The 18,280-nt window shown below is 40.1% G+C and overlaps 1 long non-coding RNA gene and 1 pseudogene across 1 annotated transcript in view; one reads left to right on the forward strand and one right to left on the reverse strand.

The window, feature by feature from the left end:
* Window positions 1–12,541, reverse strand: part of LOC135099534 (uncharacterized) — a 16,906-nt gene extending 4,365 nt beyond the window's left edge. The window contains exons 1-4 of the long non-coding RNA XR_010268071.1: window positions 12,449–12,541; window positions 7,130–7,210; window positions 4,324–4,494; window positions 1,439–1,519 (exon numbers count right to left, since the gene is read on the reverse strand). This is a non-coding gene — a long non-coding RNA (uncharacterized LOC135099534). The remainder of the gene's footprint in view (window positions 1–1,438; window positions 1,520–4,323; window positions 4,495–7,129; window positions 7,211–12,448) is intronic.
* LOC135099533 (TBC1 domain family member 22B-like) lies at window positions 7,508–11,723 on the forward strand (annotated as a pseudogene).
* Window positions 12,542–18,280: the final 5,739 nt, after the last annotated feature.

Raw genomic sequence — 18,280 nt, forward strand, 5'->3', positions numbered from 1 at the left:
ACTGTTCCTCCCCTGGTATGTGTGTGTGTGTGTGTGTGTGTGTGTGTGTGTGTGTGTGTGTGTGTGTGTGTGTGTGTGTGTGTGTGTGTGTGTGTGTGTGTGTGTGTGTGTGTGTGTGTGTACAGGACTTCCAGGTATTGATTTAACAGAGATTGTGTGAAACAGAATCTATTAACATATAGTATCAGGTAAAATGACACACTGATTACTGTCCTAATGTGTGTCCTAACTCATAATAATTTTGTATTATTTTTTGTACTATTGGGTACTATTAAAGGCTTGTACTAACTCTTAATATTATTGTGGGCTATTATATCACCTCTAACTATCAGTACTATTCTTTACTACTATCCAGGCAATAGTAATCCATTCTTTTCAACCATCAAGTGAGAGAGACAGATTTATTTATTTATTTATTCATTTATACAAGCCAGTGCTAGAGTAATATATATGTATAAAAAGGCCTACTAAGGTCCCTGTAGGTCAAAGGTCATCCTTCAAATACTGATTAACTCTTGTATTAGGGTGGTGGACAGAATAGTGGTGAAATATTGAGAATACTGGTGAACTCTTGTATTAGTGAGGTGGACAAAATAGTGGTGAAAGATTGAGAATACTGGTTAAATGTTGTATTAATGAGGTGGATAGACTAGTGGTGAAATATTGAGAATACTGGATAACTCTTGTATTAGGTGGGTGGTGGTGATGGTGGTGGTGGTTATTGTTGTTGTTGCTGCAGTCAGAAGCCATGATATTTATTCAATTTGTTTACTTGGGTTTGCACACAGAAGGTAAAAAGAAGCAAAAAATAAAATCATGCTAAAAAACACAAAAGAAAAAAGAAGTTAAAGAAAGAAAGAAAGAAAAAAATGAACAAAATTAAAAAGAAGAGCTTAAAAATCAAAGGTAGCTTTTGTTGTTGACCGAAAAAGATAAATAAATAAATAAACAAACAAAAATGCATCCAAATTTCAGGCTTTCGTTATTATTATTGTTGTTGTTGTTGTTGTTATTATTAATGTAGGTGTGGAGGGCAGTCTGCCACTCTCCAGACCCCCAGGACCCTTTTCATCACTTCCGGTAACAGCAGCAGCAGTACTAGTAATAGTAGCAACAGTATTAGAAGAAGAGGAAGAAGTAGTAGTAGTAGTAGTAGTAGTAGTAGTAGTAGTAGTAGTAGTAGTAGTAGTAGTAGTAGTAGTCCTCCCTCTCCCATTGGCCTGTTATATTTAGTCTGTCCACCACCTCTCTCTCTCTCTTGCTGGTTATAGTAATAGTAATAGTAGTAGTCCTCCCTCTCCCATTGGCCTTATACATTGAAGCATGATAATACATAGCTGTGTTGCCTCATATGATGTACAGAGGGTGTACATGGCAGTGTATGTATGTGTTGTGGCTTATACAATGCTCTCATACACTAAAGCATGATGATACATACCGCTTTATTGCCTTGTATGAAGTATTGATGTGTCAACAGTGTTCTTGCATCCCATCTGTCTTGTGTTGGCCTGGTTCACCTCTGCAATACAAAAGAAATTATTATTAGTATTACTGATGCTAGTAGTAGTAGAAATAATAGTAGTAGTAGTAGTAGTAGTAGTAGTAGTAGTAGTAGTAGTAGTAGTAGTAGTAGTAGTAGAAGTAGTAGTAGTAGTAATGATTTATCCATCTATGTTTTAAATGTTTTTTTTAATTATTGTGATGTCATAATGCTTTCTCTCCTTCTCTATCTAACCCTCTCTCTCTCTCTCTCTCTCTCTCTCTCTCTCTCTCTCTCTCTCTCTCTCTCTCTCTCTCTCTCTCACATTCTCTCTCTCCCCGCAGACAGTGAGCGCGACATGGTAAGGACAGAGAAGTTCCTGGAGGTGATCAACGCAGCCAACACTTCCCTGCCGGAGCTGCGGAAACTGTCTTGGTCTGGCATTCCCTCACAAGTCCGTGCTGTGGCTTGGAGGTAATTAAATGTATGTATGTATGTGTGTATGTATGTGTGTGTGTTAGGTAGTACTAGTGAAGTTATGAATGTTTTTGTTTGTCTGTTAATTTTTAGTAATATAAAATAAAAAAAAAAAAAAACATTAATTTCTCTCTCTCTCTCTCTCAGGGCTACCTCCCAGCAAACTCAGAGAGATGAGAGGACACGCTGCGAAGGAAACGAGAGGAATAATGGAGTTTTGTGGACCAGTACTATGGCACGAGGCACGAGGATATCCACCAAGATACCTTTAGACAGGTGTGTGTGTGTGTGTGTGTGTGTGTGTGTGTGTGTGTGTGTTGATAATCTTCCTTTCCTGTTTTTTTTTCTTTCAATATTTTTTTCTCTCTCTTTTTCTTTATTTTCTATGTGTGTGTATATCAGTTTAAAAGCTTCATTCTCCTGTCATAGGAATATTTGTCACCTGGTGTATCTTTTCAGTCATTCTTTTATATACTGACTAAGATCTCTATCCTTGTAATATAGAGACCACAAAAGCAAGTATTCTCCTCTCTACTGCTCTCATCTAACCTAACCTAACATAACCTTAGCAAACCAAACCTAACCAAACCAAACCAAACTTAACCTAACCTAACCAAACCTAACTTAACCTAACCAAACTTAACCTAACCCAACCTAACCAAACCAAACTTAACCTAACCCAACCTAACCAAACCAAACTTAACTTAACCGAACTTAACTTAACCTAACCTAATCGAATTTAACCTAACTTAACCTAACCTAACCAAACTTAACTTAACCTAACCTAACCTAACCAAACCTAACTTAACCTAACCTAACCAAACTTAACCTAACCTAACCTAACCAAACTTAACTTAACCTAACCAAACTTAACCTAGTCTCACCAAACCCACGTCTCTCCACAGATTCACATTGACATCCCACGCATGTCTCCCCTGATTCCGTTGTTCCAACAAACAATCGTACAAGAAATGTTTGAGCCCATTCTGTACATCTGGGCCATCCGTCACCCTGCCTCAGGTTACGTGCAGGGGATCAACGACCTTGTCACACCCTTCTTCATCGTATTCCTTCATGAGGTGGTTCCTAAAGGTGAGGTTTTCAATGTCTTTTCCTACTTTGTGATTTAGATTAAGTTCTTGTCTTGTAAGGGCCTATTCTGTAATGCTCTGCTTTCTTGTTCCTTCTCTGCCATCTAGACTTTTCCAGAGTCACAGAGGGATAATTAGCTGTGTTCTCAAGAGTGTTTCTCCTGTTGATAATGTAGAAGTCTTGTTAATCTGTTACCACAATTTTAAAAACACTTAAAAATGCTTTGCTCATTTATCAAGACTGTTTTTCAAGGTCAAGGAGATGATTAGCCAGTTTTCAAGAGTGCTTCTCCTGTTAATAATGTACAAGTCTTGTTAATCTGTCACTAGAATCATGAAAAACACACTTAAAAACATGTACAGCTTCATCTAGAGCCTTTTTGAAAACAGAGGAAGTACAGCACAGAAGTGTTTCAAAATATGGTACCAAATATCTATCAGTTTATCTATCCATCAGTTTATTTTGTTAGAAAAGGGAACAAGGGAGAGAGAGAGAGAGAGAGAGAGAGAGAGAGAGAGAGAGAGAGAGAGAGAGAGAGAGAGAGAGAGAGAGAGAGAGAGAGAGAGAGAGAGAGAGAGAGAGAGAGAGAGAAATATAAACGATGATAATAAACTTGTAAGAAAAGGAGGAGGAGGAGGAGGAGGAAGAGGAGGAGGAGGAGGAGGAAGAGGAATAAGCAAGATAAACAACAACAACAGCAACAGCAGCAGCAGCAGCAACAACAACAACAACAACAACAACAACAACAACAACAACAACAACAACAACAACTCAGTCTTTCCATAAAACAAAGACAAGACACATTTTCTTCCAAAACATTTTCCAAAACCATTTTTCACATCATTTCTGAGACAGGAAGTGAGATTCAGTTGAATATTCAATTATCAGGGGGCAATTTCCTGCTAACCCTCTTAAATTGGGGGAGGAGGAGGAGGAGGAGGAGGAGGAGGAGGAGGAGGAGGAGGAGGAGGAGGAGGAGGACATGAACTGATAAGAAAATTTCAACAGTATATTTTGTATTTTTGAAGCAGGAAACCACAGATTGAAGCAGTAAAACAATAAAAAAAACCCAGCTGGAAGAGGAGGAGGAGGAGGAGGAGGAGGAGGAGGAGGAGGAGGAGGAGGAGGAGGAGGAGGAGGAGAAGGAGGAGGAGGAGGAGGAGGAGGAGGAGGAGGAGGAGGAGGAGGAGGAGGAGGAGGAGGAGGAGGAGGAGGAGGAGGAGGAGAAGGAGGAGGAGGAGAAGGAAGAGGAGGAGAGAAAATTCATGTATTACCTTATTTGGAAGTGGCAGTGGATCTTAGTCCTTGTTTTCCGCCTGGCTCTGTTCCTTCTGTGCCACGCTGAGTGCTGTGGTGGTGGTGGTGGTGGTGGTGGTGGTGGTGGTGGTGGTGGTGGCGGTGGTCATGGTGGTGGTGGTGGTCATGGTGGTCATGGTGGTGGTAGCCTGTCGGAATAAAAGCAACATTAGTAATTTTCATGTACCAGTAATGTAAGTAATGTACCAGTAAATATATCAATAAATGAAAGAATGTTAATAATTGTGGAGGTGAAGAGAGACACAGGTGTTACGGCTCAGTTCTGACTAGTCTTGCTGTTGTGTCTAGGGGTGAGTAAGCCCTGGTGTTGGTCTTATTGATGCTGGGCTGGGCTGCTTGTGGCCTCAACCTGCTGGGTGATGGGCTGGTTCAGGCGCAGACTCACCCACTAATCAGCCCCGGTCATGTGTGAAGGGTGCACCAAGTATTGCTGCAGTTATTAATATTTGTGATGAAATCTGAAACTGTTCCTGAGATCACCAGGTACGGGAACACACAGGGGCCACGTGGCTACACTTGTGAGGTGTAATACATTAATACTTCACATTAAGGCAAGAACAATGTGAAGATGTGCTCAGTACGCCACGTTTGTCAAGGATACAATGCTCAAGACACAATGAACATCACACAGAGACTGGCTGTGTTGTTAAGGAGCTGCCATGCTGTGCTGTGCTGTGCTGTGCTGTGCTGCCTTGCCTCTCAACCTGTACACTCATATTTAAAGCAGTGAGGTGCAGTTTACACCCTTGCTGTGTGCTGTGTCTCAGTGTGTGCCCAGCCCATCCACAAGGATAGCCAGGGTGCTGGACAGACAGGGCACACATGAGGCTGTGCCACCTGTCCAGCAGCCCAGTAATGCAAGAACAGGGGAGGCAGGGTAAACTCTGGAACTCCCTGCCTGCTTCTGTATTTCCACCTTCCTATGACTTGAATTCCTTCAAGAGGGAGGTTTCAAGACACTTATTCATCAATTTTTGACCACTGCTTTGACACTTTTATGGCACTGGCATTTCAGTGGGCATATTTTCTTATTGGATTTTTGTTGCCCTTGGCCAGTGTCACTCCTACATAAAATTGAAAAAAAAAAAAAAAAAAAAAAAACCTGACCTAAGCGTGGTGACACAGAGGTACCAGCAAGTGACCTCAGGAAGATGAAAAAGTAATGGAGGTCATCTATTTCACCAATCACAATGACATGAAGGCTAGGGACACCACAGGGCCAAGACACCACCACCAACACCACGCCGCCCTTCACGCGTCACCCAGGCCGACAGGTTGGCGGCCCAGCGCGTTGGCCTCACACTTGCACTGTTCCTCCCCTGGTATGTGTGTGTGTGTGTGTGTGTGTGTGTGTGTGTGTGTGTGTGTGTGTGTGTGTGTGTGTGTGTGTGTGTGTGTGTGTGTGTGTGTGTGTGTGTGTGTACAGGACTTCCAGGTATTGATTTAACAGAGATTGTGTGAAACAGAATCTATTAACATATAGTATCAGGTAAAATGACACACTGATTACTGTCCTAATGTGTGTCCTAACTCATAATAATTTTGTATTATTTTTTGTACTATTGGGTACTATTAAAGGCTTGTACTAACTCTTAATATTATTGTGGGCTATTATATCACCTCTAACTATCAGTACTATTCTTTACTACTATCCAGGCAATAGTAATCCATTCTTTTCAACCATCAAGTGAGAGAGACAGATTTATTTATTTATTTATTCATTTATACAAGCCAGTGCTAGAGTAATATATATGTATAAAAAGGCCTACTAAGGTCCCTGTAGGTCAAAGGTCATCCTTCAAATACTGATTAACTCTTGTATTAGGGTGGTGGACAGAATAGTGGTGAAATATTGAGAATACTGGTGAACTCTTGTATTAGTGAGGTGGACAAAATAGTGGTGAAAGATTGAGAATACTGGTTAAATGTTGTATTAATGAGGTGGATAGACTAGTGGTGAAATATTGAGAATACTGGATAACTCTTGTATTAGGTGGGTGGTGGTGATGGTGGTGGTGGTTATTGTTGTTGTTGCTGCAGTCAGAAGCCATGATATTTATTCAATTTGTTTACTTGGGTTTGCACACAGAAGGTAAAAAGAAGCAAAAAATAAAATCATGCTAAAAAACACAAAAGAAAAAAGAAGTTAAAGAAAGAAAGAAAGAAAAAAATGAACAAAATTAAAAAGAAGAGCTTAAAAATCAAAGGTAGCTTTTGTTGTTGACCGAAAAAGATAAATAAATAAATAAACAAACAAAAATGCATCCAAATTTCAGGCTTTCGTTATTATTATTGTTGTTGTTGTTGTTGTTATTATTAATGTAGGTGTGGAGGGCAGTCTGCCACTCTCCAGACCCCCAGGACCCTTTTCATCACTTCCGGTAACAGCAGCAGCAGTACTAGTAATAGTAGCAACAGTATTAGAAGAAGAGGAAGAAGTAGTAGTAGTAGTAGTAGTAGTAGTAGTAGTAGTAGTAGTAGTAGTAGTAGTAGTAGTAGTAGTAGTAGTAGTAGTAGTAGTAGTAGTCCTCCCTCTCCCATTGGCCTGTTATATTTAGTCTGTCCACCACCTCTCTCTCTCTCTTGCTGGTTATAGTAATAGTAGTAGTAGTAGTCCTCCCTCTCCCATTGGCCTTATACATTGAAGCATGATAATACATAGCTGTGTTGCCTCATATGATGTACAGAGGGTGTACATGGCAGTGTATGTATGTGTTGTGGCTTATACAATGCTCTCATACACTAAAGCATGATGATACATACCGCTTTATTGCCTTGTATGAAGTATTGATGTGTCAACAGTGTTCTTGCATCCCATCTGTCTTGTGTTGGCCTGGTTCACCTCTGCAATACAAAAGAAATTATTATTAGTATTACTGATGCTAGTAGTAGTAGAAATAATAGTAGTAGTAGTAGTAGTAGTAGTAGTAGTAGTAGTAGTAGTAGTAGTAGTAGTAGTAGTAGTAGTAGTAGTAGTAGTAGAAGTAGTAGTAGTAGTAATGATTTATCCATCTATGTTTTAAATGTTTTTTTTAATTATTGTGATGCCATAATGCTTTCTCTCCTTCTCTATCTAACCCTCTCTCTCTCTCTCTCTCTCTCTCTCTCTCTCTCTCTCTCTCTCTCTCTCTCTCTCTCTCACATTCTCTCTCTCCCCGCAGACAGTGAGCGCGACATGGTAAGGACAGAGAAGTTCCTGGAGGTGATCAACGCAGCCAACACTTCCCTGCCGGAGCTGCGGAAACTGTCTTGGTCTGGCATTCCCTCACAAGTCCGTGCTGTGGCTTGGAGGTAATTAAATGTATGTATGTATGTGTGTATGTATGTGTGTGTGTTAGGTAGTACTAGTGAAGTTATGAATGTTTTTGTTTGTCTGTTAATTTTTAGTAATATAAAATAAAAAAAAAAAAACACATTAATTTCTCTCTCTCTCTCTCTCAGGGCATCCTCCCAGCAAACTCAGAGAGACGAGAGGACACGCTGCGAAGGAAACGAGAGGAATAATGGAGTTTTGTGGACCAGTACTATGGCACGAGGCACGAGGATATCCACCAAGATACCTTTAGACAGGTGTGTGTGTGTGTGTGTGTGTGTGTGTGTGTGTGTGTGTGTGTGTGTGTGTGTGTGTGTGTGTGTGTGTGTGTTGATAATCTTCCTTTCCTGTTTTTTTTTCTTTCAATATTTTTTTCTCTCTCTTTTTCTTTATTTTCTATGTGTGTGTATATCAGTTTAAAAGCTTCATTCTCCTGTCATAGGAATATTTGTCACCTGGTGTATCTTTTCAGTCATTCTTTTATATACTGACTAAGATCTCTATCCTTGTAATATAGAGACCACAAAAGCAAGTATTCTCCTCTCTACTGATCTCATCTAACCTAACCTAACATAACCTTAGCAAACCAAACCTAACCAAACCAAACCAAACTTAACCTAACCTAACCAAACCTAACTTAACCTAACCAAACTTAACCTAACCCAACCTAACCAAACCAAACTTAACCTAACCCAACCTAACCAAACCAAACTTAACTTAACCGAACTTAACTTAACCTAACCTAATCGAATTTAACCTAACTTAACCTAACCTAACCAAACTTAACTTAACCTAACCTAACCTAACCAAACCTAACTTAACCTAACCTAACCAAACTTAACCTAACCTAACCTAACCAAACTTAACTTAACCTAACCAAACTTAACCTAGTCTCACCAAACCCACGTCTCTCCACAGATTCACATTGACATCCCACGCATGTCTCCCCTGATTCCGTTGTTCCAACAAACAATCGTACAAGAAATGTTTGAGCCCATTCTGTACATCTGGGCCATCCGTCACCCTGCCTCAGGTTACGTGCAGGGGATCAACGACCTTGTCACACCCTTCTTCATCGTATTCCTTCATGAGGTGGTTCCTAAAGGTGAGGTTTTCAATGTCTTTTCCTACTTTGTGATTTAGATTAAGTTCTTGTCTTGTAAGGGCCTATTCTGTAATGCTCTGCTTTCTTGTTCCTTCTCTCCCATCTAGACTTTTCCAGAGTCACAGAGGGATAATTAGCTGTGTTCTCAAGAGTGTTTCTCCTGTTGATAATGTAGAAGTCTTGTTAATCTGTTACCACAATTTTAAAAACACTTAAAAATGCTTTGCTCATTTATCAAGACTGTTTTTCAAGGTCAAGGAGATGATTAGCCAGTTTTCAAGAGTGCTTCTCCTGTTAATAATGTACAAGTCTTGTTAATCTGTCACTAGAATCATGAAAAACACACTTAAAAACATGTACAGCTTCATCTAGAGCCTTTTTGAAAACAGAGGAAGTACAGCACAGAAGTGTTTCAAAATATGGTACCAAATATCTATCAGTTTATCTATCCATCAGTTTATTTTGTTAGAAGAGAGAAGATTATAGTATTACCTAACCTATCCATCCATCAATCTATCAATCTATCTATCTATCAATCAATCTATTAGCAAAGAAGACACTAGGCATTCAAAAAGATTACTTTATTGCCAAACCTAACCTATCCATGCATCCCTTCACCAATCAGAGGAGAGCCTGGACACATACGAGGTGGAGAAGATTGAAGCGGAGCAGCGGGCGGTGGTGGAGGCAGACAGCTTCTGGTGTATGTCAAAGCTGCTGGATGGAATACAAGACAACTACACTTTTGCACAGCCAGGCATTCAAAGCAAAGTGCAACAGCTCGGCGAACTTATGAAGAGGATAGATGGTGTGTGTGTGTGTGTGTGTGTGTGTGTGTGTGTGTGTGTGTGTGTGTGTGTGTGTGTGTGTGTGTGTGTGTGTTTCTCAGTTATTCTTGTGTTCTCTGAAATATCCAGCCTCTCTTTGTCTCTGTAGTAATCTGGTTGTGTGTGTGTGTGTGTGTGTGTGTGTGTGTGTGTGTGTGTGTGTGTGTGTGTGTGTGTGTGTGTGTGTGTGCATGTGTGTGTGTGTGTTTCTCAGTTATTCTTGTGCTCTCTGAAATATCCAGCCTCTCTTTGTCTCTGTAGTAATCTGGTTGTGTGTGTGAGTGTGTGTGTGTGTGTGTGTGTGTGTGTGTGTGTGTGTGTGTGTGTGTGTGTGTGTGTGTGTGTGTGTGTGTGTGTGTGTGTGTGTGTGTGTGTGTGTGTGTGTGCAACTTAATCCTAACTCAATCCATCTTTCCACAGTCAATCTCCACCAGCACTTGGCCAGACATGAGATAGACTACCTTCAATTTTCCTTCCGATGGTTCAACAACTTGCTAATGAGGGAGATGCCCCTAGGCTGCACCGTCAGGCTCTGGGACACACTGCACGCTGAACCTGACAGCTTCTCCCACTTCGTGCTCTATGTGTGTGCTGCGTTCCTCACCTACTTCTCCCAGCACCTCATGAACCAGAGGGATTTCCAGGTGTGTGTGTGTGTGTGTGTGTGTGTGTGTGTGTGTGTGTGTGTGTGTGTGTGTGTGTGTGTGTGTGTGTGTGTGTGTGTGTGTGTGTGTGTTGTGTTCCTCAGCTATTTTTGCCAGCACCTCATGAACCAGAGAGGGACTTTCAAGTGAGGGTTTTTTTATGTAGGAAGGACACTGGCCAAGGGTAACAAAAATCCATTAAAAAAATATGCCCACTGAAATGCCAGTCCCATAAAAGGGTCAAAGCAGTGGTCAAAACTTGATGAATAAGTGTCTTGAAACCTCCCTCTTGAAAGAATTCAAGTCATAGGAAAGTAGAAATACAGAAGCAGGCAGGGAGTTCCAGAGTTTACCAGAGAAAGGGATGAATGACTGGTTCCGAGGGTCAATGACTGACTGACTTCCGAGGGTCTAGGCCAGCGAGTGTGTGAAGGCTGTGCTTATTTATCATTCTGTATGAAGTGAGCAGTCGCACACCTTTTCTTCTCCTAACCTAACCTAACACCAACAGTGACTAATACTGCTACTACATATCTGAAGGCTATACATAAATCTTTCCTCCTAACCTAACCTAACTTAACCTCCCCTGCCCCACATTGAAACTATTCCCTACCACTAGAGTCCAGTGGAGTTCACCTAACTAAACCTAACTAATCTAACATAAGGTCACTCCCACAGGGCTTAATGCTGCTGCTTCAGAATCTGCCAACATCCTCTTGGTCAGACACGGAGATCAGTCTGCTGGTGGCCGAGGCATTCAGGTTGAAGTACACATTTGCTGATGCGCCAAACCACCTCCAGACACCTCGGAAGTGATGCCACACCCAGCACAACAGTGGAGCAACACCAGGAAACCATAGAAACAAACAGAATCCACCAAATGTCACCAAAATAGCCAAAACCTACTGAAAATTAATGGGGAACGCAAGGAAATATTTAAAACGCAGGAAATTAATGGGTTTTACCAGAAAAATGCCCAGAACGTACCAGATATTAGTGAGAAACGAGAGAATATAATTTTAAACAGCAGGTGTTACCAAGAATAATACCCAGAATGCACCAGAAAATATAAGCAAAAAATAGAAACAAGAAAACACCAGAGAAATTAACAAGAAAATGTTAATAAAAAAAAATACCTTAGAAAATTTAATTAAAAGCATCATACCATATCAAAAAAAACAAGAAATATTAAAAAAAACACAATAATAAACACTAAAACACCCAGAATACTGAAAAAAACATCAATAAACACCACAAAACATCAGGAAATGCCAGGTACAAGGGTGCTGGAGTGAGTGGTATTAGTGTTTTGTGAGAGATGACGAGGTGAGGGGAGAATTGTGAAAAAAGTGTGAGGTGGAGCCAGATTGTGCCGTGTTACCCAGTACAGACACGATTCACAGCTCCACACAACACTGGTAGCCTCACCCGCAACTGTGACTGTGTGTGTGTGCGTGTGTATGTGTGCGTGTGTTTCATACTGCTGAGGAACAGATGAGTTCTGCATTTGGAAACTTACTTATGAATTTACATATAATGATACCACAGATAGTATTATAGTTGACTGGATAGAACCAGCAGACAAGAGGCATCAAATCTTTCATAATCTGCCTAAAGTAACTAAAAATATGTCCAGAAACATAAGCTGAAACAAATTTAGTTAAAATGAGAAATAAGAGGTGAATTAAAACATAATCCTTCTCAGAGAAATAGTTTGTCTTATGTTTTTCACTGCTATGTGTACTTGCAATTATCTTTCATTGCTCAGGAATCCTGAGCAATGAAAGATAATTGCAACTAACCTTGCTTCCCCAAAATGCAGATAAACCTTTAAAATTTACCATCAGCATTATAAATTTAGTTGCATATATCCACTGTTCAAATTACAATAAGACCAATTTAATGAGATTGAATGTTGTGTTTGGAGTTTTATTTAAAATATCAGTTTTTTTCTTTAATTTGTAGTTAATGTTTTTAAATGCTTGGCAAGTCTCTCTCTCTCTCTCTCCCCACACACACCTCCAGGGGCTTCCTCAAGATTGAAAGATTAACTATTTACCCACAAAAAGACCTCTCAGACCCTCCTCAAGCTCCCAGGACCCCCTTTGAAGGGGTCTAATACCCCTACCCACTAATACACACATATATATCACAAGAGAACAGTGAGCCAGTAATAACAAAATTGACACATACCTTCTGTGTCCTCTGCAAAGGTCTCCCTCACTCTGAATGTCCGAGGCAACGTCACCTCTTCCTGCCAGAGTTCTGTTACCAACATAGTCATCTGGAAGGCAAAAAAGAGATGAATAATATAACCCTGGGGGCCACCACTAAATCTGCTATTAACATAACACAGGTAACCCAGGTGTGTGTGGCCCACCTCCACCTCCCTGGAACAACCTGAGGGGGAGGAGGTGGTCAGAAGTAGTAGTAGTAGTAGTAGTAGTAGTAGTAGTAGTAGTAGTAGTAGTAGTAGTAGTAGTAGTAGTAGTAGTAAGATTGATTTTCTATCTCTGTCTCTCCTTTCTGTATGTAAAAAACTTTCTCTCTCTCTCTCTCTCTCTCTCTCTCTCTCACCTCTCCTCTCTCTCTCTCTCTCTCTCTCTCTCTCTCTCACCTGTATGACATTCCCTGCCTGCACTGTCATGGGGGAGTGGGGCTGTGGGGTTGAAGCATATTGGGGCAACACCTGAATAACCCTTGTTGTGGCGGTAGTGGCAGTGGTGGTGGTGGTGGTGGCAGTGTCAGTCCCCTCAGCTGCATCATAAGGGTACTGAAACTGTTGGAAGGAGGGGGGTTAGTTTGGGGGTTGATAATTGACCTGTGAAAGAATTACTTGTGTGTAATTAGTGACAGTTATATAAGTAATGTGTGTGTGTGTGTGTGTGTGTGTGTGTGAGCTCTCCCCTGCCTCTCCTGCTGTGGCTGTGTTGAGTGCCACAGTGCTGCAGTGCCACAGGCAGTGACAACCAGCCTGCCTGCCTCTTCTTACCTGCTGTAGTTGTGGAGGGTAGGGCCAGCTGTACACCTGCTGTGGCTGTTGCTGCTGCTGCTGCTGCTGCTTTAGGGGGAGCCAGGGGGCGCAGCGGAGGGCAGCTCTGAGTCGCTCCTGGTGTGGGGGCGGGGGACAGAGGCTGTGGTAGGGACTGGTGTGGCTGATGGTGGGTGGGGCGGGGCTCGGGGGCCGGGGGGTGCAGGACGGAGGGTTCGTCGTCGCCGCTGTCGTGTCCCCCGGGGGGGGCACCCGCGCCTCTTCCTCCTCCTCCTCCTCCTCCTCCTCCTCCTCCTGTGGCAGGAAGCCCTTCAGGTCAGGGCGGGGCAGCCGCAGCGCACCCTTTGCCCCAAGCCTGAAGGTGATTGGGCCGGGGCGGGCGGGGCGCAGACCTCCTCCTCCCCCACAGGGAGGGGCAGGGAGAGGTTTGGTGGGGATCCAGTGTGTCAGGGCAGGGTGGGGTGGAGGTGGCTCAGGTCCTCCCAGCACACACACTACTGCAATATATAAAATAAATTAGACAGGGCTTAACAACAACAACAACAACAACAACAACAATTAATAATAATAATAATAAAAAACAATGCTAGGTTAGGTTGCGGGTTCCCAGTCAACAGTTGGCGTCAATAATGAGACAATAATTAAACAATTGCAATAATTACTGTTTAAATACGATAATACAAAAATAATAAGAGATGCAATTATTTTTTTTATGTAATCTGAACAAAATAATACAAAATAATAGTATTTCTATGTTAATTTAAGCACAGAAACAAATAAATCAATAAAAACAGTACAAAAAACAATAAGATATACAATTATTTTCATGTAATCTTAGCATGAAAATACACAAATAAATAAAATAAAAAAAAAATACCAAGATATACAATTATTGGTGTATGATAAGCACAATAATCACTGTTCTGGAAAACAAGATTATTTGAGGCAGTGAATAATGTCACTGGCTCTTCTTGTGCTGTGCATCTGGTGATATCACTGCATGCTGCTCACAGGGGACTAGTTGTCGGCAGTGTCCGAGTGCTGCCTGCTGTTGAAGCTGTGGTAGGACGCTGTGTCTGGTGATGAGCATTGAAAAACTTCCTGGTGTTGAATTCATAGGAAATAAGGATCACCTGAAGATCCGCCACCCCCAGCCGCACTCGGGGTGGCAGATCTTCAGATGAGACAATCCGGGGTGGCGGATCTTCAGGTGATCCCATACTTTTAATGAAGTAAAACTTTTTTCTGCATTTTATATCCACTCAGTTTTTTAATGCATTCATGTTGTTAGGTTAGGTTAGGTTAGGTAAGGCTAACCTAACCTAACCTAACCTAACCAAGTGAGAGAGTCTGGGGTGGCGGATCTTCAGGTGAGACAATCTGGGGTGGCGGATCTTCAGGTGATCCGGAAATAATTGTGGTATTACATGTGAAGATGTTAATTGATGTCTCTGTTGCTTTTTGGGCAATTAGTTTGATTAATTCTGAGCTTAAAAACAAACAAAAAAACCAACTCCAATCAAAATTCTGCGTTTCCCGAGGCCATGACTACCATATTTGCCTCGGAACAGACCCCATTCGCAAAGCGCCACGACTGGCCGAGCCCTTAAGCCTTTCCCTCCCACCGGCCAATCAGAATTCACCTTATTTAACCCTTCATATCGACTGTAATTATTCATTTTATCAGTTATTCTTTGTGTGTGTGTGTGTGTGTGTGTGTGTGTGTGTGTGTGTGTTTCACTCATATAAAGTATAAGAATACAAGCTTATTTAATTATTTATCAATTAATTAATTTGAAAATAATGTTGAATATTTATTTATTTATTTATCTATTTAATTTCCGTCAGTGTGCCTTGAATTAAGCCAAGCCAGGCCAAAATCATTGTTATATTACAATTACACAATATATTCCACTAATAACTTACCATCTAATTCATAAAACAATAAAAGTAACAATAATAATCCATATTTTTATAAGTTAAACTAAATATTACAATGAAAACCGTGTACTTGTCACATCAATAAAGTCAATAATGCTGTACTTGGGTCCTCTCTCTCTCTCTCTCTCTCTCTCTCTCTCTCTCTCTCTCTTCTCTCTCTCTCTCTCTCTCTCTCTCTCTCTCTCTCTCTCTCAGTGTATTTGTGAGATATATAACCACCCAGCCAGCCAGGGACCACAACACGTCACTAGTGGTTGTACTGGGGTCTTCTCTCTCTCTCTCTCTCCTCTCTCTCTCCTCTCTCTCTCTCTCTCTCTCTCTCTCTCTCTCTCTCTCTCTCTCTTTCTCAGTGTATTTGTGATATATATAATGTGAATGATGAAATAATGAGTGCAATGGTTGGCTTCACTAATGCACAGCTGGCAACTAACACCACACAGACAGCCAGGGACCACAACACCTCACTAGTGGTGTACTGGGGTCCTTCTCTCTCTCTCTCTCTCTCTCTCTCTTCTCTTCTCTCTCTCTCTCTCTCTCTGTGTGTGTGTGTGTGTGTGTGTGTGTGTGTCTCCTTCTCTCTTTCAGCTAGGCAAGGATCGCAATTCCCCTGTATCAAACAAACAAACAAACAGACAAACAAACAAAGAAATTAAGATGAAATAACTGATCCAGGAATGGCAAACATATCTAACGTACCCAAACGAACGCCATATTGAAAAAATAACACCAACAATGAACAAACAACTCGAAAATAATATAAAAATCCGCTAATTTGACCCAAACATCCCCTGCCCTTATCACCCTCTCAGTTTCCTTATTTTCCGGCCTTCCACACCTTATTTCCCTTACCTTGACTATTCCAGGGGCAGGAAATAGTTAATTCCTCTTATTTCCGTCCCTCTTCGTGGCCTATTATACCGGGAATCTTAACATTTCAATTCCTAACACCACATCCACAGCGCCTTTCGATCCTCCATCTTGGTCTTGGTCTGGGTCCTTGCTTACATCGGCCTCGCATATAAACCTATAAAATTATCGTACTCAGCTGGGTTTTAGTTCAATAAATGCCTACATTGATATTTCCTCTTCCTTATTTATATTTATAGGAACTGCAATAAAAGATGAGAGGCAGTAAATAAGACCTACAACGAGAAATTTAAAATATATTATGTTAGGGGCATTAGGTCAAGATGCCATTGTGTAAAAGGAAAGCAAATCTGATGAATTAAGATTGTGGGGGAGAACAGAATAGCAATAATGTTTCTGAACGCACAAAATATACAGCAATAGAGGCTTTGCAATTATATACAGGGAAAGGACCGCGTTAACAGAAAGGCCACAGGAATTAGCCAAGTTTCTCCTGTTAAGAATGCAGAAATCTTAATTATCTTCCACTAAAACACTATAAAAACACCTTTAAAACCTTTGTCAGTTTTAATAGAGGCACAGAAGTGTAATTCTTTATTTAAATTAAGAGAACTCAAGATTTTAGAGAAAAAACCTGATACAAGAAGAACGGAAGAGAGAAAGCATGACATTTTAAGGAGTAAATTTTTCTAAGGTCCTACTAATTAAAACTTTCTTACCTAACATTACCGAGAGAGAGAGAGGAGAGAGAGAGAGAGAGAGGAGAGAGAGAGAGAGAGAGAGAAAGGGTGACAATCCCATATAACATTATGTAAATATTCCCAAAAAGAAGTCCTTATGTAATCTCGGTTATCTGAACAGTCATGTCTCCCAGCGCTGTCATTTTTCCAGCATTCATTCCTCATTCATTGCACAATAAAATCTGATGGTTAACTTACTCGTTTGAGGTGAAATAACGAAGATTAAAGAGCGATTAATATTTCCACTGCACTATATTCAAGACTCGCATCAAACTCCCACTGTCAGGTTTATTTATTTATTTTTTATTTATTTATTTGTTTATTAATGTTATTGTTTTTTCACGGAAATGTTTGTTTTGATTTTTCTGTTTATTTAATTGTTACTTGTTTTGTTTTTTGTTTTGTCTTATGAGTTAATTATTTCGTTGATTTCGTCATTCATTAATAAAATTATTGATCCATTTATTTGTTTTTTTTTTCTTGTGTGTATATATAATTACGTATTTTTATAATATTAAGAGTTAATTATTTTTTTCTCGTTTGTTTGTCTGTTTTTTTTTCTGTTTCGCGTTTCAAAAAAGAAAATCAGACTATTTATTTCATCTTCGAATGTGGAGAAGTTTTGTTTACTTATTTAATTTTGCCTAAATCAATCGTTTTTAATCGCTGTTTTCAGTAGAAACGTTTATTCTTATTTTTTATTCTGTTTATTTCTCAGTTTTATGACTTTATATTATATGTTTGGACACTTGTGAAAGGTAGCTGATAAACCCTGACTACTAACCCTTTAACTACTAAGAAACACCATTTATCTCTCTCCCTCGCCAGCCTCCCTATTGCCAACTGTCTTCCACATCTATATAATCAGGAAACCATGTCAAAAAAACTACTTATGGGATGCTGGCGTTAACCATATAACTGCGTAGCCTATCTCCACTCTTCGCCAACATCTAAACACAAACCTATCTACCTTATAATGTCATCTACAGTTATTTTATGATTATTTAAATTGACAAAATTGTTATATCAAGTTGTTTTATATATTAAAATGTTTCCATCATGCCCCACATACACACACAAAACCATTTAATTTGTAAACAACAAACATGTGTAGCCTATCATTTACATAGTGTTATTTTCTGATTACATACCGTGAGAAAATTACTCATATTACTTTTATTAGTATGTTTTATTTATTAAACTGCTTCTTTAATGCTTCCATGCACACACACACAACCATTTCTTTCGTAAACACAAAGTTATTTAGGCTATAATCTAATATTATTTCCTGATTCTTATGACTACTAGATTACAAATGGAAGTTTTTTTTCCCTTAAAATTTCTCATTTTTCTCTCTATTTCCTTTTATTAAATTTTGCTACACATCTCAAAGCCTTCTCTCTCATTAATATTCGTATATTTGTGCCTATCTTTTATAAAACTCGAAACTATTTCATATTTTCATGTTATTCTTCCATTTATTCA

This window comes from Scylla paramamosain, unplaced genomic scaffold, assembly GCF_035594125.1.
Source record: "Scylla paramamosain isolate STU-SP2022 unplaced genomic scaffold, ASM3559412v1 Contig143, whole genome shotgun sequence".
NCBI classification, from domain to species: Eukaryota; Metazoa; Arthropoda; class Malacostraca; order Decapoda; family Portunidae; genus Scylla; species Scylla paramamosain.